At 34.5% G+C, this 22,714-nt stretch overlaps 1 protein-coding gene across 2 annotated transcripts in view; it reads right to left on the bottom strand.

Annotated features, from left to right (window-relative positions):
• Positions 1 to 22,714, bottom strand: part of GRID2 (glutamate ionotropic receptor delta type subunit 2) — a 1,459,902-nt gene that overhangs the window by 388,316 nt on the left and 1,048,872 nt on the right. The window lies entirely within an intron of this gene.

Below are 22,714 nucleotides of genomic sequence, written 5' to 3'. Positions count from 1 at the left end.
TTAAGAGTAGAAAATAAACAACTGTAGAAATCAAATATTATCGCAGCTATAAAGAAGTTGTCTCATTAAGAAATGTCTAGGAATGAAATTCTGTTAATGAATTTTAAAAGCTGTTTTTAAAGATTTACATGTGAAGACTTTAAGAAGACTTGCAAAGCTAATATGGGACAGATAATTCCTATATTATTTAAACGATTGCAGAGAATATAAAAGAAGTAATGCTTCCAATGGTAGCTTGATTGTATTATTGACCCCATTTTTTTTTTTTTTACACCTTCTGAATCTATGCCCTTTTGTAATGCCTACTGCCTTCCCATACTGACTCTGGGCTTGGCTATGGTATTTGCTTAGCAAATGAAACAGTAGCACTATCCATGTTGTTGGAGCTACTGTTTCATTTGCTAAGCAAATAACATAGCCAAGCCCAGAGATCATTATGTTGGATGAAATGAGCCAGGCGCAGAAAGACAAACATCACATGTTCTCACTTATTTGTGATCTAAAAATCAAAACAATTGAACTTATAGTCATAGAGAGTAGAAGGATGGTTACCAGAGGCTGGGAAGAGTAGTGAGTGGCTAGAGATGGGGATGGTTAATGGCTACAAAAAAAAAATTAATAAGACCTACTATTTGATAACACAACAGGGTGAATATAGTCAATAATAACTTCATTGCACATTTTAAAATAACAAAGAATGTGACTGGATTGTTTGTAGCTCAAATGATAAATGCTTGAGGGAAAGGATATCCCATTCTCCATGATGTGCTGATTTCACATTGCATGCCTGTAATCAAAACATCTCATATACCCCATAAATATATACACCTACTATGTACTCACAAAAATTACTTTCAAATGAAAAAAAAAATGGAACAATTGCAAACAAGCTTCAAAAGGCACATGCATGGTTTAACTTTATTGGACCCCTGATGACATGTGAGAATGTGTGCCTGATCTAGACTGTTGGAAGGAAGGATGTCAGAGACACATTTGAAAGAGGGATGAATTATCTCAGCTGAAGGTATCCCAGATCAGCTATCTTAGGTGACTTGCCAGTTGACCACAGATGATGAGCAAGCCCAGCTGAGGTGAGTCAAACCTGATCCAGTTCAGCAGAACATCCCATCAACCATAGACTCATGATAAATAATAAATAGTGTTGCTTAAACTGCTAATTGAGTAATGGAGAACACAGCATTATCATGGCAACAGTTAACTTTCTTCCCATTGTTAAATACAGCCAATATAAACAGACTTCAAAACCTGACAAAAATAGCACAAAACAGAAAATTTAACTCCCTTATGTAAAATAACTGCATTAATAGTAGTAGCAGACTTAATTCAATATTACTTTTAAAAATAATGTAGTAACTAAGTCTTATTTGTTCCAGATATGATTCATTACTAGATCAAAGAAGAAAAATCTGGGTAGATGCTGAAGTAGAATTTGGTAGAATGTAATCTCCAATCTTTTCTTAAAATTTCAAGACTTTTATTTAAATGTTTTATCAGCACTTTTTTGTTTCTTTTTTAAAATCTGTTATTAGTTTCTAGAGTTATTGCATTATGGTCAGATAATGTGAATTTCCCCATTTATCTATTTTCTAACATGCTCAGAATTTCAGAATATTTACAGTTATTTCATTTACTAATATAAAGGTCAATGTTCCATGGATGCTTACCAACATGCTATATTCTCTTTGGGATATACAATTTGTTTAATAATTAGTACTTAAAACAGAAGTACAATTTCTTAACTTATTAAAATGTACCAATTTAAAATAAATGATCATTTTATGCTGAAGCAATTCTCATTAAAATCAGGAATAAGAAAAGAGTCATTTTTGCTACTGTTAATTAATATTTTTAAAGTAATAGCTAATAAAGCTTGATAAAAACAAAACATATTTAATATAGGAACTAAAGTCATAATTTCTTACTGAGGATATAACTGCCTATCTGGAATACCCAGGTTAGTGTCCTCTTTCTAAATTAGAAGAAGAAATACTTTGAAGATGCCATTTTTCTCCAAAATTGATCTACAAATTTGATAAGTCCAATGAAACTATCTTAAAGACTTTGGCCGGGCGCAGTGGCTCACGCTTGTAATCCCAGCACTTTGGGAGGCCGAGGCGGGCGGATCGCGAGGTCAGGAGATCGAGACCACAATGAAACCCCGTCTCTACTAAAAATACAAAAAATTAGCCGGGCGTGGTGGCGGGCGCCTGTAGTCCCAGCTACTCTGAGAGGCTGAGGCAGGAGAATGGCGTGAACCCGGGAGGCGGAGCTTGCAGTGAGCCGAGATCGCGCCACTGCACTCCAGCCTGGGTGACAGAGCGAGACTCCGTCTCAAAAAAAAAAAAAGACTTTGTTTGTAAACATCATTAATTATAAAGCTCCTTTAAAATAAAAAAGAATAATAGAGTATTTTGAAAAAGAAAAATATATTGGATTTACCTTACCAAAATTGTAATTAGAATATATCACAAAGTTTCTGTAGTAAAAACTTTGTATGATTTGCATCAAAATACGTCAATAAAACAAAATATATAGCACAAACACAAAATGAAATTTTTATTATATAAAAAGGTGGGAAGGAATGGATTACTCAGTTAGTGACTTTTGAACAACCAAGTTGTGACAGATAAAATAAAGCTGGTTTCCTATTTCACACCTACATCAAACATAATCAAGATCCTTTACATTTTTAAAGAAAAACATTTTAATATAAATTATATTGCTACAAAATAATGAAATATTATATTTGGATAAACTTGGAAACCAAAAGAAAGACCTTTCTAAATATAACAGCCAGAGCAGAAACTATAAAAAAGAAAATTAATAGTTTGATAACATAAAACATTCAAAACTTCCCCCCAAAATAGGAAGAATTTAAAGAAAAATGAAAAAATTTGGAATAAATATTTTCAACATATATGACAGAATATTTTTTAATTCATGGAGTCCTCTTGAATTAATAAGAAAAATATGCATAAATAACTAAATAATTAGCTAAGGCAAAATAATCAGTGGCATTAGTAATCAAAGAAATGTATATACTTTTCAACCTATCAGTTTGATACAAATTAAAAAGTAGGATAATATAATTTGATTGGTGAGAAAAGAGACATTTTCATTTTTTGTTAGTGGGAGAGTAAATTGTTACAACCTGTAAGAGGGTAAATTATTACTTAATATCAAAAAGCTTCAACCTTAAATATCATTTGATCCCTAAATCCTAGCTATAAAAACATTAAAAATTTTGAAAACAGGCCATATAAGAATTTAAATATAGATATTCCAAATTATTTTCATTAGTGAAAAAATTAAAATCAACCTTAGTACCGTAGAGACAAATAGTCATTTGTCCTTATAAAGAAATAAAAGAAATAAAAAGACACGCAAAGCACACACATATTTGTTGTCATAAAAACTGTTCAAAAATGCTTGTACATAAAAAAATTGCAAAATAATGTAAATGTTTGACCCCGTATTACTCAAAAATATGAACAAGATAGCTGATTCTGATGAAAAAATATACATCAAAGTTATAGAAATAGAATTTCAGTGATGTCTTTCTTGTACAACTTTTTTTGTTTACACGTTATGTTTTAATAAAATGCTACTATAAATAATTTTGTACATAATTAGAATGAATCTACAACATATAAAAATATGAGAGGCAGCCAAAGTTTTCGTAACTGTTAAATTCATTTTATAAATGCCTTTATGATTAGGAGAGTTAGAATAAAAATAAATGAAGTAAGCATTCAATTCACTAACTTAGAAAAAAATCATAAAAGCATTTTCCATAAATGAAACAAATGATAATAAAAGTAGATACCAAAAATTAGTGGTTCTTAAAGCAGAATGAATAATTGAAACAAAAATTTTTTCTTTGAGAAAAAAATAATCATAAAAGAACTAAGCCAAATTAACAAGAACAGCAAGAAATAAAATTGCTTATCCTAAAATGAAGCTGGAGAACTAGGCCAGGGCCCTTGTTTTTATATACTTTATGAATCATATTAAGTATTCTATACTTGATAACAATGGCAGAGGGACAAAATTAAAAATGTAAAATTTGTGATGGCAAGAAGTAGCACAGTGCCTTACCCATAGGAGGTGCTCAACAAATGTGGTGAGTTAGTGAAAGATGATAAGTAGGTAAGTTTATATTTATACAGGTTTTATATGTTTATGATTTTTTGTGATTTTTAAACAATAATGTTTATATTTTACAGTGTTCTTTCTTTCTGGGTCAGGTTTGTAAAATAAATTAGAAAGAAGCTCACCTAGAGGAAGAGAGACAAGTCAGTCTTTGTGATGTTCTGGGCAATAATTAATGAGGGCACCAGCAGATTTTGAGAGTAAGAGACAAACTGGAGCTACATTCTTTTCCTGTTCTCTCAAGATCTGTAGTAGGATCATACTTTCTTGCATTCTGTGGTAGCATGTAGTAGGTATTGGACCAATTTTGGCCAAGGAATTGTGAGTTGAAGTAAAATGTGTCACTTTCAGGACAAATATATTTCTTTGCTATGCGAGGTCCTGCAGAGCTCTCTTTCTTAAATTGATAAAATTACAAGCAAATTCTAGATAGTGGCTGTTTTTTCAGTCTATGGACTAAAGGTGGCCACACGTTCTTTTACTTCTCCTGATAAAGAGGTGGAGTTTGTTTTTCCAGTTCGTGAATCACAAGATCGATTGCTTAACTAAGAGGATGCAGCAGAAATGATGCTATGCCAATTTCAGGTGTAGTCTTAAAGAGTATTGGCATCTTCCACTTCCTCCCTCTTGGAACACTTGCTCTTGAGATATTACCTCTGCAAATTCTTCAGCTGTGCTGTGAGAAACCCAGGCCACATAAACAGACTCCATGAAGGCTGTCCAGCAGACAGCCCCACTGGAGCCCCCAGTCAATATTCAGTATTAACTGCCAGTCATGCAAGTGACCCATGTTGGACAATCCAGCTCAACCAAGGTGTCAGACGACAGCAATCCCAGCAGACATCAAATGGAGTGGAAACCCCCCTCACTGAGCCCATTTCTCCCACAGAACCATAAGAAGTCATAATAGCACTGTTATGTCAAACCACTAAGTGTTGGGGTGGTTTGTTTCACAGTAGTGAGTAATGGAAACAGTCTGGATCCAGGAATAAGAATGTTGATGAGAGGAGAAAACACTCTCCCCAGAGTAGCCTCATAAGCATGAGCAAGAAATATACCTCTGTTGTATTAAATCATTGAGGTTTTTACATGTTGATGATAATAATAATAATGATAATAATAGTCTGTCCTGACTGATAAATGTAGAATATACTAGAAGAAATAAGTTGTGGGAGAAATTTAAAAATAAGCTCAGTTTCATACACTCAGGGGGCAACCAGGCAAAAATATCTAGTAGGCATTTAGGTCTTCAACACAATATGTCTAGGGTCACTTTACAGGCCTTACTGAACATTTTATATATATTATATATATACATCTTATTTATAAAATATATATATAAATCTTCATATATAAATATTACATATACATAAAGACTACATATACATATACATATTACATAAAGATTACACACACACACACACACACACACGGATAAGCCACCCCAGGGGAGTAAATAACCTGAACTTTATATCCACTTTAGCGTAGTTTAAAATCACATTAAGTGTTTAAAAGTTCTAATTTTTGAGCTATAAATCACTGTCACTGTATACGATAATGGTGATACAGGGATTGGTAATGTATAATCTTTGTCCTCAGGGAACACTCAGTCTTTTCTACCAGAATTATGGGATTCTTTCCCTCAAAAAAATTTGCTTCTTTCCTGTTTCATCTTACATTTAGTCCTTTCTGTAGCTTGACAAGTCTGTCATTCTTAGCTTCTGTGACATAATCTTTATTTCTCAATAATTAGTCAGTTTAATGTCTAAATAGCATAAGATTATTCAACTGATTAGTGCAAGTTAAATTATAAGAAATTATGAAAAATAAATACGATTCTTTCATGCAACATGAATTCAACAAAAGCAAGTTATGCCAAATAACCTCATTTAAAAGGCTTAGTGTTACTGGACAAGTAGATCTTGGGAAAAAAGTTATCCTCATATTTAATATCTATTTTCTGTTCTCCATAATGGTAGAAAGATCATCAACTTTGTAGAGTTGCTTTAAAAATAAAATGTTAATAATTGTAAATTACTTAATACTGTGTCTGGCATATGTGTGTGTGTGTGCATGTGTGTGCTTGTGTGTACATTTATTCAATAACATGAATAAACCAGCGATAATTCAACAATGTCAATTTCAAGTCCTCACAATAATACTGGATGTTATCAAAGTTTGTAGGTGCATACTCTTATACATGGGGCTCATTTTCTTGCTACTGTGAACATTATATTCTTTGCTGTCTAAGGAGGAGGCTAAATGGAGTAAAATAGTGCCTACTGCTTTCCCTTGGCCATTTGTTAATATGTCATCCTCAGCCCCAAGTAGCAGAGTTTCCTCTTTTTATTATCTTTCTTGTATTAAGCATGATTTTTAAAATACCTTTGGAATTTTTCTCAATCCCATTCTTGCTTTAAATTCACTGTCAATTTTCTTAGGTGTCTATATTATTCTTCCATTATCATTCTTACTTATATACCTCTACTGTCATCATTTTCCATGTTCTCACATTCATTGCTAGCTCCTTGCGCTGCTGTGGCTGGTCTCTTTGGATACCCCATTTTCTTCTTTATCAGCACCATCTGTGATTGTGTGGTCTGAAGTCCATTTTGACAGTTTCTCTTTTCTTTTGTGGCATTTTCATTTTATTGTTATCTGACCTCCTAGCCACTCTTTCTCTAAGCTTTCTGTAATGTGATTTTTCACATCTAGCTGTTTCTGATTCTGTGTACTGTTTCTTTTCCTGGCTGGCTCTGACTGCAGGGAAACATGATTAATTTTTCCAGGGTTCCTTGTACTTTTCCTTCTTTAATAGGTTCCTCTCTTTTGGTAGAAGTTAGATCTGGTGACACCTCTCCTATTAAGTTTAGAATTGATTAAGATATCTAGTTTCCACAGAATCTTCTTATGTATGAACCGTGGAAGTCCACAGTCACTACTATGTGTTACCTCAAAGCCAGTTTTACAACAAGGACGCCTGAGTCATGTCTTCAGCCTCACCTGGCTTTCTAAAGCACATCCCATTGGGGAACTGTTTCTGTTCTCCTTCTTTTTGAATCTCACCCAGACACTATGATATTTTCAGGACTTGCACATGTAGCTCTTCACAACTCTGCTTTACTTCTGCCCTTCTTGATTGCTTCTGTTGACCACAATACATCTTTTTTATGCATACTCAAATTCCATCAAAGTGATAGAGATCAAGTCTTAAGCAGGCAAGACTGAAATTAGGGTAGATAGTCAAGCTTTGGTCCAAGCATCCCCACTGTACCCCATCATGTTCTACAACAACAACAACAACAACTACAACTACAAAAATAGTCTCGCTCTTTAGGAATACATTCACTTTGCAACATTTTTCTTATCTCTGTATTGGGGACACATCTTGCTGCCCATGGATAAATATTTCTAGAATGAAATTGAATGCATCAGGCCATAAAACTAGTTGTCATTTCTTATTAAGATCATTCAATAGAGTGTAGGACTTTGGAGCCAGACTGCCTGGTTTGTTTTACAGGGACACCACTTGCTAGTTGTGTGACTGTGGGTAGATTATTTAACTTCTCTCTAAGCTTACCTATCTAGGAAATGTGAATACTTATAGACTTGCACTGATTGGATTGGTGTGAACTTTAAAATAGTTAATACTATGTGATTGTTCACATGTAGCTGTTTCTGACTCTGTGTACTACTTCTTTTCCTGGCTGGCTCTGACTGCAGGGCAACAAGATTAATTTTTCCAGGGTTCCTGGTACTTTTCCTTCTTTAATAGGTTCTTTAAAATAGTTAACACTATTTTAGAGTTCTTCAAACTTTGAACTTTAAAATAGTTAATACTTTAAAATAGTATTAACAATGAACCGTGATTATGATTCAATGATCTCCACCTGTCCCTCTGACAGGAATGCCTGGCTTGGAATCATAGCACACAGCAAGAGAATGACCGCAAGCTTCAAAGTCAGGAATTAAGTGCTCTCCAGTGTTGCTACTTGTCAGCAATATGGGCTTAGATTTCATATTCGAGCTTCTGTCTTATTTTCTGTAAAATGATGATAAGAGTATCTATATAACAGGATTGATATGAGAGTTAGAGTGAGTCATAGAGGATGACTGAAAGTATAAGGCATGTGAGAGACACTCCTCCATTGGGAGATGTTAATGTTGTTATGATTCTCCCTGACTTCAAGGAGCTGATATCATGTTTGGTAGGCAGCACTGGGTCATGATTAAGATCAATTTCTCTGAAGTTAAATAAATTTAGATTTAAAATCTGGCTCTAATCCTTATTGGCTATGTAAATGTAGGCAAATTACTTAAACTCTCTGAGTCTCCCATTCTTTATCTATAAAATATTCACATAATAACATTGTAAAAACTAAATAAAATAATGCAAATATAGAGTTTAGCAATATGCAGCTTAGCGCAATGCATGGAGCATTGTAGTTGCCCTTCCTATTATCACTGACTTAACTCTATTGTCATGAAACAAATTTCTGACTGTAATTTGTAGATTTGCCTACAAAGAGAACAAGTAGAGAATAATGCCCATAACATTTCTGGTCTGCTTGATAGTTGCATTTCTAATTGTAAATGTAAATGAATAATTCAGAAGTGTATATATCAGACACTTGTGAATGTCAATAGCCTTGATCAGTCTCAAAGGCTAATCCATTTTGTTTTATTACCAATTTCAATCATAAAATCTGCAAAGCTGTGGATCAGATGCTGGGATTTTCCAACAACTGTCTGTGTGCTGTCACTCTGTGAGGCCCTGTTTGCATGGAGAGCCAAATTTTCTATAAAACTCTCTACCAACTAAATAACTATTTGCTGTGAAAAGAAGGTTTGAAGTACTTGTATGTATTAACATGAATGCATGACCTGTGTTTTAAAAATGTGATTGATATGGTTTGGCTGTGTCCCCACCCAAATCTCACCTTTAATTGTAATAATCCCCACATGTCAAGGGCAGGGACAGGTGGAGCATTGAATCATGAGGGCAGTTTATCTCGTACTGTTCTCGTGGTAGTGAATAAGTCTCATAAGATCTGATGGTTTTATAAATGGGAGTTCCCCTGCACACACTCTCTTGCCTGCCTCCATGTAAGATGTGCCTTTGTTTCTCCTTTGCCTTCTGCCATGATTGTGAATCCTCCCCAGCCATGTAGAACTGTGAGTCCATTAAAACTCTTTCCTTTATAAATTACCCAGACTCGGGTATGTCTTTATTAGCAGCATGAGAACAGACTAATACCGTGATAAACATTAAATAATTTTTAAGGTTACAATTATTTCAACAATGACTGGGATTTGGAGTCTGGTTCTGCTGATTACTAGGTATAATGCTTTACACTTAGCTTCCTGGTCTTCAAAAAAGACTTATTAGCCCCTATATCTTAGATTTATTATGAAAATTAAATTATAAGTTATGTGACTGCAATTAGTAATGTATGTGTTACCTGGAAGATACTCAAACAGGCAGGGAGGGATTTTTTTTTAAAAATAGCTCCCTGCCTTATACTATCTACTTCTCAAGCTTTTTGCTGATTCCCCTACAAAACAATTATGAAGCTTGGATCACAATCTGCATCTTATCTTCTGAATAGTGTTTGCTGATTTTGCACTTGATGATGTTTCCAATTCTTCATATTCTCTGCAATATCTTCTGTAACAATCTATGATAATGTCTTGGAAGGATATTGCCAACAGAAGGAATGCCATGTGCAATGGTATCTTCTAGGAACTAAAAGTTCTTGAGGACTGCTCAAGCATAGGTTCTGTTGAAGTGATTGGGGAGAGAACCAACTGGGCATGTTGGGAAAGATTAATGAAGGTTGCATAGATAATGCTGAAAAGTTTGTCCTTTATGCTGCAGGCAGTGGTAGATGGGTGTTTTACAGATGAATGACAGACTTTTCCTGGAAGCCTTAAATTTTTGCTGACGGCTCAGCAGTCTTTAGGTAATTTTCTAAAATCCTCTGTGTTTTCTTTAAACAAAATGGTTCTACCTTCCTCTGCACAAGATGTAAAATGTTCTGAGCATACTATGTGCGTATCACATGCCACTGATACCTGGTCTTCTGTAAGTCACCATATATCAGATTATGAATATCAACTCCACACATATTTTTAAAGAAACATAAATCATTTTATACCCCCATCCCACACATATTATTTTCTTACATTTATTTATTTTATCATAATTAAGGTATATTTGTCTACTTATCTGAGTTTAAGGCATACAGAAGACATTTTTATTGTTGTTGTTCCATTAGGATTTTTTAGTTTATTTGTTTTCTGTTTTAAATAAAAAAGAACTGCACTAGAAATAATCCTGCCCTGGAACACTGAGAGCTGGATGCTCATTCTAATACGTGACTTTACATTAAGGTGACTTTTAGCAAAGTCATATACTATATATAAGCTTAAATTTTCTCCTGTGTAAAATGAAGGAATACAATTAGGAGACCGTGCATGACTCTTCCATTTTTAAAATTTTGTTTTTCTATTATGTGCAAAACTCTGCTAAATTCTATGGGGCTAGAAGGAGCAATATTCTAGTGTAACTTTTTTTTCAGCATGCTTTCTTTATTTGAGAATATTCTGAAAATTTCCATGAATGAGAGAGAAAAAAAGAAATATAGAAAATATTCAAAATACAGCCAAATTATTAATCATTTCATTCAAGTATCAGCATGGATGGTAAAAGAAAAAAAATTATGCAGTTGCGTTACCTCTTGAGATTATTCAGTTGAAAATACAGGTTTAGAGGGCTCATTTTATAGAAAGCCCCAAGTAATGGAGTAGATGGCAAACTACGTATTAGACTTTCATTTCTCCTGTGTGAGATAAGACATATTTCATTTTCATGTGAAAATGATAATATATGTACATATGAACATATAATTTGTGACATCTTCATACAATATTCACATGATGTGAAAATGTGCCTGTATATATAAAGAGGCATTAGTATTCTCCTTGAACTCTGATAGTTCTTTCTCTCCTGCCATTCTGACTGCATCTATCAAGCGAAGGTGTGAGTGGAATTTGCTTTTAGAGGCAGTTTCAGCAGCAAGAGAGAAGAATATCCAAGCTAAAAAATAGATAAATAAATAGCCAGCCAAGAAGGCAGGCCCTGCCTGGGTCTGAAGAATACCCATTATTGTCCATTCTGTGCAGCTTTCTATCTAGATTTGATTTTTAAAACAATATTTTTGCAAACATATACTAGGAATAGAAGACTACATTTACTGCTTTATAAAACCAAGCATCTTTTTATATTTTATTTGATTGTTTTCCCTCTACATGTAGTGGGTCTTCTGCACCCATGCTGATATATACCCAGAATATGCTAAGCGGAGGTCCAGTAGAATGATGAATGCCTTAGTTCCTCTATGGGAAGCAGTCTATGAGTGCCAATGTCCTCTAAATTCTAGAGGTAACCCCAGCACAGTCTGGGGCCTCATCTTCCAAAGAATAATTTCCAAGGAGGCCATTCCAGGAGATGGCATTTATCCATTTTCTAAAACATAGGCAAAGGCCATGAGCCCAGCAGGATTAGTTATGATTTAAACACTTTGCTTTGGACATTTTCATTAACTGCATTGACACTAACTATAAATTATTCATTTTATTTGTACTTCATTGCACTTCTAATATGTAATTATGACATACAAATTTGAGGAAGCTCATCTTTATAAACTGATGTTTCATTTTTGGCTTGGGTTCAAATATACATTGCTATGTGTTTTGCAAAATGCTTAGGATATAGAATGGAATTAAACAGATATTACCTTCAATAACATGTGTATGAAATGAGTAATGATTTTTGTCAGCATAGTTTGACCTTGTGTTATATAAAATAACTTTTGGAATAGTTTTACTTAAATAAGATAAGCAATACAGTAGATATATGGTTAGAAAATTTTATGCATCAATACAACCAAAATACCAGTCTTCAAAGATGCTTTCTTAGCAAATCTTTCCACCGTTACAGAAATGTTAATCAAAGTAAGTATCCAATTTTCTGGTTTATGGATTGAAACATTTCACAAGTATATAAAGACCCAGATTTATCATGACATGTTAAATCTCCAAGAACTTTGCTCCCCAAAAATGTCACTGACCCATATTTCAGAGACACAGAAATTAGAAAATTTCTCCAAATCATAAGTTTTTGGTATTGTTCAGTGCAGCAACCAGCTTTCATTTTTTTCAACAGAGATGCAGTATAAGGTAGTGTTTAAGTTGCATACTCTGGAGTGCAACTGCCTGGGACTGAATCTAGCTACTTTTACTAACTTGATGACCTTAAACAAGTCACAGATATATTGTACCTCAGTTTCCCCATCTGTAGAATGAGATAACAAATAATAATTACCTTACAGGGTTGTTAACGAAGTTATACATTAGTAAATATATGGAAAGTGCTTATATGAATAACTGGCATACACTAGACTTAATAGAGTGTTATGATTACTATTATTATTATCTTAGTGTAGTGTTCAAGCATAATGTCAAACGCTATGATGAAAATCATATAAGGAATAATTTTTTTTTCAACTACCACTTATAGGAAATCTCTGCTTTTTCTCTAAGCCTAAAATGAAAGTATGACATATCATCTGTTCCTATATTTTTTATTGTTGCAACAACTATTTCATACTTACAAATAAAGACATGAAACTTTAAAAGGTGTAATAAAATTATGTTTTGATGTACTTACAAATTAAATGTGCTTGAAGGAAAAAAGTGTATCAGATTATTAATCCTGGTGGTTGATTGCCAAACACCAAGAAAAATTAGCAAAAATGCCTAAATGATAATATTTAAGTACTTCAAAAGTTATTAATTTTTTTTAACAACTTGAGATTTATTCTGAAATAGTACAACATAAATTCAGCTTCCTATGGTAGTGTGAGAGTTAGATCCCACTCCTGGTGTGAAAGCAAGCAGAAAGTGAGTGTGAAAGCTGAGTGGAAGCTGGTGAAGGGTCTGCAAAGCCAGTTCCACTCCAGCGAGCTCCGCGCCACAGTGGTGAGGCAAGGAAAGACTGAAAGATGCTACTAGGTTACCAATAGCCCTGAAGATGGCCTCTGATAAGAGCAGGGCAGGAAAATTGGAAGGCAAGCACACCAATGACAGCTCAGTAAGCTCCCTACAGGGATATTATTTATCAAAACTTAGCAGGACTCCAATTTTGAATTCTTAAACAGAATAATAAAGAGGTATGACAGGTTCGTGATATTCTAACATTTACCCAAGGCTTTCTTAATCCAGTCTATTCAAATCTGACATTGCTATTATACTAAAAATCTGTTGAGATGAGATTTGCTTAGGAAAGTTCAGTTATTTCCGAATTTCAGATAAAAGTGCAACATTGAACGTGGCAACTTTCAAATGAGCAAGGAAAGATATTTTACTCTAAAAAAGAACCAATTTTTATGGCCATTAAATTATTAGAACAGGCTTTGGTGGGAAAACTGAGTTTAATGAGACAACAATGAAACGAATTTTCCCCAATCTCCTCTTGCGCTTAGTCCACACAAACTTATCACCTTTGGGCTACAATCAGTGTGGAACAAAAAATAAAAATAAAAATGTAGCAAGATCAGAGAAGAGGGAAAAGAAGATGAATTGTGAGAGAGAAAGGAGGAAATGCTGTTTTGGAGTATTGTGCTGAAGAGGGAGCAGGAAGTCAAAGCTTCCAGTCCTATTTGTTCTCATTTCCACACACATACATAACTATGAGGCATTTCTAAAAATGTAATAGTAATAGGAATTTCGACCTCAAATATAATTTTCTCTTTGCTTTTCATTATATAATTGTAAAAATCTGTTGCTATAAATAAAAAAGTCACAAGTTTCACATTTGAAATCAAACTACTAATTTTAATTCAAGGTAACTACAGAAAAAAGAAAAATAATCCTAAAATTTGTATGGAGCCCTAAAATACCCAAATAGTCAAAGCAATCTTTGGCAAAAAATAGCTGGGGCAATCACAGTACCTGATTTTGATATATACTACAAAGCTACAGTAATTAAAACAGCATGGTGTTGGCATAAAAACATACATATAGACCAAGGGGTCAGAAGAAATAGCCCAGAAAAAAATCCATGCATGTACAGTCACTGATTTTTTTTAAAAGTTGCCGAGTACACAAAATGGGAAAAGGACAATCTCTTCAATAAATGTGCATTGGGAAAACTGAATATCCACATGCAGAGGAATGAAATTGAATCCTTATCTCACACTAAAAATAAAAATCAACTCAAATTGGATTTAAGACCTAAACATAAGATCTGAAACTGTAAAACTATTAGAAGAAAACATAGAATTAAGTCTTCCTGACATTGATCTGGGCAAGGATTTTTTGGGGGCTGTAATCACAAAAGCACAGGTAACAGCAACAAAACAGACAAATGGGATTACATCAAACCAAAAAGCTTCCTCAAGCAAGGGAAACAGTCAACACAGTGAAGAGACAACCTACAGAATGGGAAAAAAATACTTGCAAACCGTACAAACTATTAATATCCAAAATATATAAGAGACTTGAACAACTCAATAGCAAGAAAACAGATAAACTGATTGAAAAATGGGCAAATGACCTGAATAGACATTTCTCAGAAGATGACATGCAAATGGCCAACAGGGGTATGAAAAAATGCTCAACATCATTAATATTCAGGGAAATGCAAATTAAAACCACAGTGATATATCACTTTGCACCAGAGAAAATGGCTACTATTAAAGATAACAAGTATTGGTGAGAATGTGGACAAAAGGGAATGCTTATAAACTGTTGGTGGAAATTTAAATTAGTATAGCTATTATAGAAAACAATAAAAAGTTTCCCCCAAAAATTAAAAATAGGACTACCATGTGATCCAGCAATCCCACTTCTGAGTATATATACAAAAGAAATAAAATCAGTATGTTAAAGAGATATTTGCACTTTTGTGTTCACAGCAGCATTATTTATAATAGCCAAGATATGGAATCAGCCAACCTAAGTGTTCATTGACAGATGATTGAAGAAAATGTGAGACACACACACACACACACACTAGAATACTACTCAGCCTTTAAAAAGAAGGAAATGCTGTCATTTTTTATAACATGGATAAAACTGGAGGAACTTTTGCTAAGTGAAAAACCTAGGCATAGAAAGACAAATACTACATGATCTCACTTATATGTGGAATCTAAAAGGTACCAAATTCATACAAGTAGAGGGTAAAATGCTGGTTGCCAGGAGCTAGAGAAGGATGGCGGTGGAAATGGGGAGATACTGGTTAAAAGGATACAGTTTTACTTAGGCAGGGTGAATAAGTTCAAGAGATCTACTATATAATATGACTATAGTTAATAATGTTATAAAATATATTGTAAATATATAAAATACATACAATATAAAATATATATTTTAATATATTGTAAAAATTAGAAATTGCTGATAAAGTAGCTCTCCAATGCTCTCACAAAATATAAGTATGTGCAGCAATAGATGTTAATTAGCTTGATTTAATCATTTCACAATAGGTACATATATCAAAACACTGCCTTGTACACTGTGAATACATACAATTTTTATTTGTCAATTTTACCTTAATAAAGCTGAGGGGGGAAAAAAGAAAAAGAAGCCACCTGTGGCCACAGTCGAGCAATCATAAATAAATACATAAATGTTATGTAATTGGAATTTTCTGCTTAATTATGCTATGGTTTCTATGCTCCAGTCATGTCTACCTCCATAAAGTCTTATTTTTATGGAATCTTTGGCCATGCAGCAAAGTTAGGTATATAAATACCCCATTCATGACAGTGTTGGCAATTAACATGGTTCTGAATGTTGATGACCAGTCATGTAAGGGCTATCAGGGTGAATATAACCTTCCTATTACCTATTACTTCTGAATTTACTTGGAACATTATAAGGCTTCTCCATGCATCAAGGAGGACTGTGTAATTTACTTATAACTATTACTTTGGAGAAAGGTCTTCATTTGAAATTTCAGACAATGTTATGGCTACTGCTCTGAAAGAAAAATGTGGTCTAGGCATTTCAAAAAGAAAGATAATGAAGCAGGATGTTATTAATCTGAGATACTGATAGACCATTATATTCTACAGATTAAATGTTCAAGAATATTACAAAATGAAGATACTGTAGACTGCACTAATTTCTAATTTCTAAGCTTACACATTCTATACTCTAATATTTTGTATGTTGCATGTGACCTAAAATCTGAGGGTTAGCCACAGGTCAGAGGTCAGCATCCTCTCCAAAGTCTTCAAGATGAGGTAGAGCTTTGTATCTTTAATATTTGATTCCCCAAATCTACCAGACATTTAAAAAAATTTTTTTGATGAGTAATCAGAACAAAGGAATCAATGGCATCAGAAAGATAAATAAATACCTGTAGACAAATTTACATGGAAAGGTTTCTTTTTATGTTATCACTAATTTAACTTTTAGAGACCATTTTCAAAATGAAAGACTCTGAAGATTACTGGATATTACATATTTTCCAATGCCCTTTCACCATATCTTTGTTGAACACCTTGGGAAATAATGAATGTCTTATGAAACATACAGCTGAAAGTAGAAAACAAGTTGAAAAACAAAGGTTATCTTTCATCTGGAGGAACTTGAAATTTCTTACAAAACATATGCAACTACTATGACATTATGCCCCATCTTTTCTTTTTCATACAAAATAATTAAAGAAAACACATCCCAATTCAAATAGTCAGATGTGAATGAAAATCAGATGGTAACCCACATAGTCAATTATATTATTTATTAATTTTATAATTATTATAAGGGAACTTCTAATAACTTCTAATATGATCCAATACACACACACAAACACACACACACACACTCACTTCACACTTGGGAGAATAATAGCTGTAAAATCGGAAAGGCAAGAACTCACTTTACAGGCCCTCTTTATTGTCCTAAATATTTATCTTCTCTCATATTCTTGCACTTTACAATTCCCTTGTACAGAAATGCAGTGTTAAAATACTACAGAAAATCTGATGTCTCTTGCACTTAAGCTTCATGAATATTTTACTTGATCCTCTGCCCTCAGGGGCCTTGCATCACTAGAGCATTATACCCTTTTCTTGATGCATAAATTATTCTAAAAATGCTTCCAATTTCAAGCAAGGTCAGCCTGGAAAAATCTGAATATAAGCAGGCTTAATTTAATGCAGTTTGAATATAAAAATACACAAGTTAAGAAACATAATAATTTGTAATTTGTTTTTCTTTATTTCTTTGCACCATAGTTGATTTTGCTCTGCATAACCAGTTATCACTTTTCCTAAAATAAAATTCATTTTAATACTAGGTTTTATATACAAATCATTCATTTTAGTGCCTATTCCTCTTTCATCAATTATTTATCACACACTTGTTTTGTCCCAGAAATGATACCAGGCACAAGGGATAAAGTGACCAATGAAAAACTTGTTTCTTGCCCTCACCAAAGTAACAAATCATTACAAATTGTGAAGAGTATGATTAAGGAAACCATGGATTTAGGAGGGGGAATGATAATAAGAAGTTTTTTTTTTTTTCTTTTTTTAAATGAAGAAATGGCTTTTAAGCTAAGTTCTGAAGAAACTAGCCCTGGGAAATGCAGAAGAGAGAGCAGTCTTGGCAGAAAGACAGCAGGGACAGGAAAAATTGGGACAGGGAAGAAAAAAATGACCATGGTGGTTTTGGCAAACTTAACTAGCGCAAAGGGCTAAGGATGGAAAATTAGGCAGGGTCTAGATCATGGACTTACAGGTGTTGGACTTACATGGACTTACAGGTGTTGGTAAGGAGTTGGACTTTATTACTGCTATCACCGCAGAGTTTTTAGTAGTAGAGTGATATAATTTGATTTGCAGTATAAGATGCTATCTCCCAGTGCTATACAGAGATGGATTATAGAGGGATAGGATACTATATTGCATAGCTTGGACCAAGATAATAGTGGAATAGAAAGAGAGAAGATTCAGATAATAATTCAGAAGATAAGAGAGTAGATCCAGATAAAATCCTTTGTTCTATTCTATGGCAAAAATTACATTTAAAATTTTTGCAAAAATATATTTAGAAGAATAAAATATTTCTATTTAAACCACAGAATCACAGAGTCTGATAATAACATAATACTTTGCCCAGTTCAACATCTCACTTCATGATAGAGAAACTCAAGTTTCTGAAAGCTGAAATACCTTGCCCCAAATCCCACAACTCCTAGGCAAATCCAGGACTTTCCCAGCCTGTGGCCATTGGTCTACTCCACTTTGTCATGTCATGTTGAGTTTCAGGATGAAATCACAAACAAGAAGATATACACATAAAAACCATTACTAAAGGTTGGGAACAGTGGCTCACACCTATAATCCTAGCAGTTTGGCAGGCTGAGAATGGGTGGATCACTTGAGGCCAGGAGTTCGAGATCACCCTGGCCAACATGGCAAAACCCCATCTCTACCAAAAATACAAAAATGAGCCGGGCGTGGTGGCGGGCACCTGTAATCCCAGCTACTCAAGGCTATTGCCTGAGAGTTGCTTGTACCCGGGAGGTGGAGGTTGCAGGGAGCCAAAATTGCACCACTCCAGCCTGGGCGACAGAGTGAGACTCTGTCTCAAAGAAAAAAAAATAGTAGAAGAACTAAGAGGCTACAAATTACAATTGTTTAAAGGGAAAAAAATTTAAAAAATAAGCAAAATGGAAGATATGCTGTTTTACATTTGGTCATATGTAGTATCTACCGAAATTTGGACCTTTTATCTTGTTTACTATAGAAATTTTAAATTATACATATTATGCCTTTATGGATATGTTTTTATCGTTTAAATAAACTGAAATAAAATGTGCTTTGAATAAATAAAGATTTTTGTATATCTGGTTCAAGATTTTAAACCGCTGTTTATCTACTTTCCCTATTGAGATTCTGTTAAAATTGTTGCAAGAATACAAAACAGAATAAATTAGATAGACCCACAATATACTCCGAGAAGCCCAAGGAGAGTCTTGGGCCTTGGAAACGCCAGGCATAAAGAAGGGTACAAGTAAAAGACGGGCCTAAGCACTGGAGTATTAAATGAAAATCTATATGGGCAGTTAAGACTCCCACCTCTTTCCCCACGTTGCTGCCAGGTATTTACCATTCAAGTTTCCCTCCAAAGAGAAAGCCCTCTGAGAGCTCTAGGTATAAATGTTACTGCTCCTAAGACAAACTCTTTCACCTTCGGGACATTAGGTGACTCCAGCTTAATAGCGGACCTCTTACCTCTCCACCAGTCAGTAAACCCATAGAAATACCAGAGAACAGTGTGTAGTGCATTACTTTAAAGAGGAACTAGTGTCATCAGACGTTTGAGAAAAACAGCAACTTAAAATCAAAGGAACCAAAAACTGAAAATAATCTAGAAACCGGAATACACTTACCCAAAACAACCAAAAAAACTCCTCCCCCTCTAATTAGCACTTCAGAGAGATTCAAGTATATATGGCTCCCTAAAGGTAAGATTAAAATGAACATCTGAAAATTAAAAAGAAATAAAACAGCAGGAACCAATAGAAATTTTAAATGATTAACAAAATTTTTAAAAAGTAATAGCCTAGAATGACTAAAAAGAACTTTAAGAAAAAGAAAGACAGAAAAGGGGCATAGTGGGCCAATTTAGGAGCTTCAACATTTTTCTACAGAAATTGGGAAAAAAAAAAAAAAAAGAGAGGAGATAATGGGCTGAAGTTATCAAATTATGTCATAGAATTTTCCAGAATTTAAAAGTTTTCATGGCTAGAACATACTAGTTACACAGCACAAGGCACAAAAAAAAAAAAAAAAAAAAAGGAAAATTGCAGTTAGACACACCTTTGGGAAATTGCAAACAACAAAAGATAAATAGGTGATGTGGTTAGGCTTTGTGTTCCCACCCAAATCTCATCAGAATTATAATCCCCATAATCCCCACGTGTCCAGGGAAAGGCCAGGTGGAGGTAACTGAATCATGGGGGCGGTTTCCCCCATGCTCTTCTTGTGATAGTGAGTGAGATCTCACAAGATCTGATTGTTTTATAAGGGGTTTTTCCCCCTTGGCTCAGCACTTCTTCCTGCCACCTTGTGAAGAAGGTGCCTTGCTTCCCCTTCGCCTTCCGCCATGATTGTGTTTCCTGAGGCCTCCCCAGCCATGCTGAACTGTGAGTCAATTACACCTCTTCCCTTTAGAAATTACCCAGTCTCAGGCAGTTCTTTATAGCTGTATGAAAATTAGCTAATACAGATAAAGAGCAATTTTTTCCAGAGAGAAAGAAACAAGGTCACTATATTTGTTTCCTAGGGCTGTTATAACAAAGTACCAGATACTGGGTGGCTTAAAACAGAAATTTATTGTCACACAGTTCTGGAGGGAAGTCCATAAGCAAGGTATGGTCAGGGCCATATTCCCTCTGAAACCTGCAGGGGAACCCTTTCTTACCTCTTCCTAGCTTTTGGTGGTTGGCTGGCAAATTTTGGCATTCTTGGCTTGCAGCTACATAACTCCAATCCCTACCTTCTTCATCACATGAAATCCTCCCTGTGTGTCTCTGTCTTCAGTGGGTCCTTCTTACAAGGACACCAGTCATATTAGATTACTGGCCCATCCTTTCCACTGTGACCTCATTTTAATATAATTAGTTAAGATATGAATGGACACTATTTCCAAATAAAGTCACATTTTGAAATACCAGTTGTTAGGACTTCAAGATATCTTTTTTGGAGGAGACACAATTCAACCCATAACAGTCACTGACACAGAAATAAGAATCAGGTTGGCATTAGCGGTCTTGTTAGCAACAATAAATGCTAATAACATGAAGCAATGCCTCCAGAATAGGTAGGAGCTCTTGCTTGTTGGCAGAAGGCCTCAGTCCCTCACCACATGGACCTGTCTGTAGGGCTGCTTGGTGTTCTCACAACTTGGTAGCTAGCTTCCTCTAAAGCAAGTGATTCAAGAAAGTAAGGCTGAAATCACAATGACTCTTGCATCCTAAAGTCACATACGATTATTTCCTATTGGTTATACAGATCAGTCATTTCATGAGGGAGGAGCCTACACAAAGAGCTGATTACCAGGAAAAAAGGCTCTTTGGGGGTCATATTGGACACAGGCTACTACAGGGAGAGAAAAAGTAACATAAATGAGCCAAATTTTCATCTATTATTGCAGGAAATCCGAAGATAATGTATAGAATTGATAAATCCAAAAGTGTGCTTTGCATACTGGTTTAAGGTATGGAGATAGTCAGTGGTGTGATACAGCCAGTTTGAACAAGCTCACAAGATCCAAATGTTAAATTTTCAGAAGTTTTGTGAGCTGGTTAATAAACATAGCCATGACTAAAAATCAAACTCTACTTTATAAATACAAAATTTATATTATAAAAATTATATTCAAACTTGTCACTTCCAAATTACTTTACTACCTTTTACTGTTATCTACATTCTTGAGAATGATTCACACCTGTTGCATCCATATAGCAGCATGCTATGCAGTGGAGTGCTACTGCATGTCCCCTCCCAACTGCATGCTCTGCTATGGCAAATTGGCAACTTGTAATCGAGAACATTTACACCAGAGATCACCCTGCACCGCATATAAGGGCTTGATATATTGCTTTGTTGATTGGACTTAGGAAAGTCATGGAGAAACTGTCAATAACGGTGATTCCATTTAAAACTGTGTGATTTGTGTGGCCACTAAAATGTAAACAGCATGAAAAAAATGAGAAAATATGCTTCCTGTTCAAAAACTATTATGTATTGTAGCAGAAAAAAAATTCACATCATTGATGAATGGTCAAATTTAGACACATACTTCATCATTTAATTTGTATCTTATATAAACAAAATATATCAACCAACATTGTTATTGGGACTAAACCTGGAGAGCCAGCTGTTAATTTACCAGCACATTGTTAGAGATAACAAATCAGAAAACTAAAACCTAAGAGTTGAAAGTGTTTACTTCTGGGGAGAGGGACTGGGGAAGGCAAAGGGTAGAACAGGGTGTTGTTGCTTTGTATTTCAAGCCCTTTTTTATCATTTTTGAAAAATGTACAAATACTATTTTGAATGGAAAGCTTTAGTTTTAAAAACTTTACATGCAATTTACAAAATTCAATGTAAAGCAAACGTTTAAATTTACTCATATAAACATTTTTATTTGTCCTGCCACAAGTTTTGAGAGATTAGTCTTCATTGGTCTCTCATATTTCTGTATATCTTGTGAGCAGAAGCCATAACTACTTTTTTGTTTACGACCAGCTTTTCAAGGATGCTTATATAGAGAAGATCTTGGAAGATAGAGACAGTGCCTCCCCTTCAAAGCAAAGAACAGGTTTGCTTGCTATCCACTATAATAAAGATACTGTCTCCGTTCGAAGCAAAGAGCAGTCATTCTTCCTGCTTATTATAAAAGATTGGGATTGTCTAAGGCTGGTGTTCCTCAGCGATAATGCAAATCTGTGATG

Source organism: Nomascus leucogenys, chromosome 9 (genome assembly GCF_006542625.1).
Source record: "Nomascus leucogenys isolate Asia chromosome 9, Asia_NLE_v1, whole genome shotgun sequence".
Lineage (NCBI taxonomy): Eukaryota > Metazoa > Chordata > Mammalia > Primates > Hylobatidae > Nomascus > Nomascus leucogenys.
This window is presented reverse-complemented; position numbering and strand designations above follow the sequence as displayed.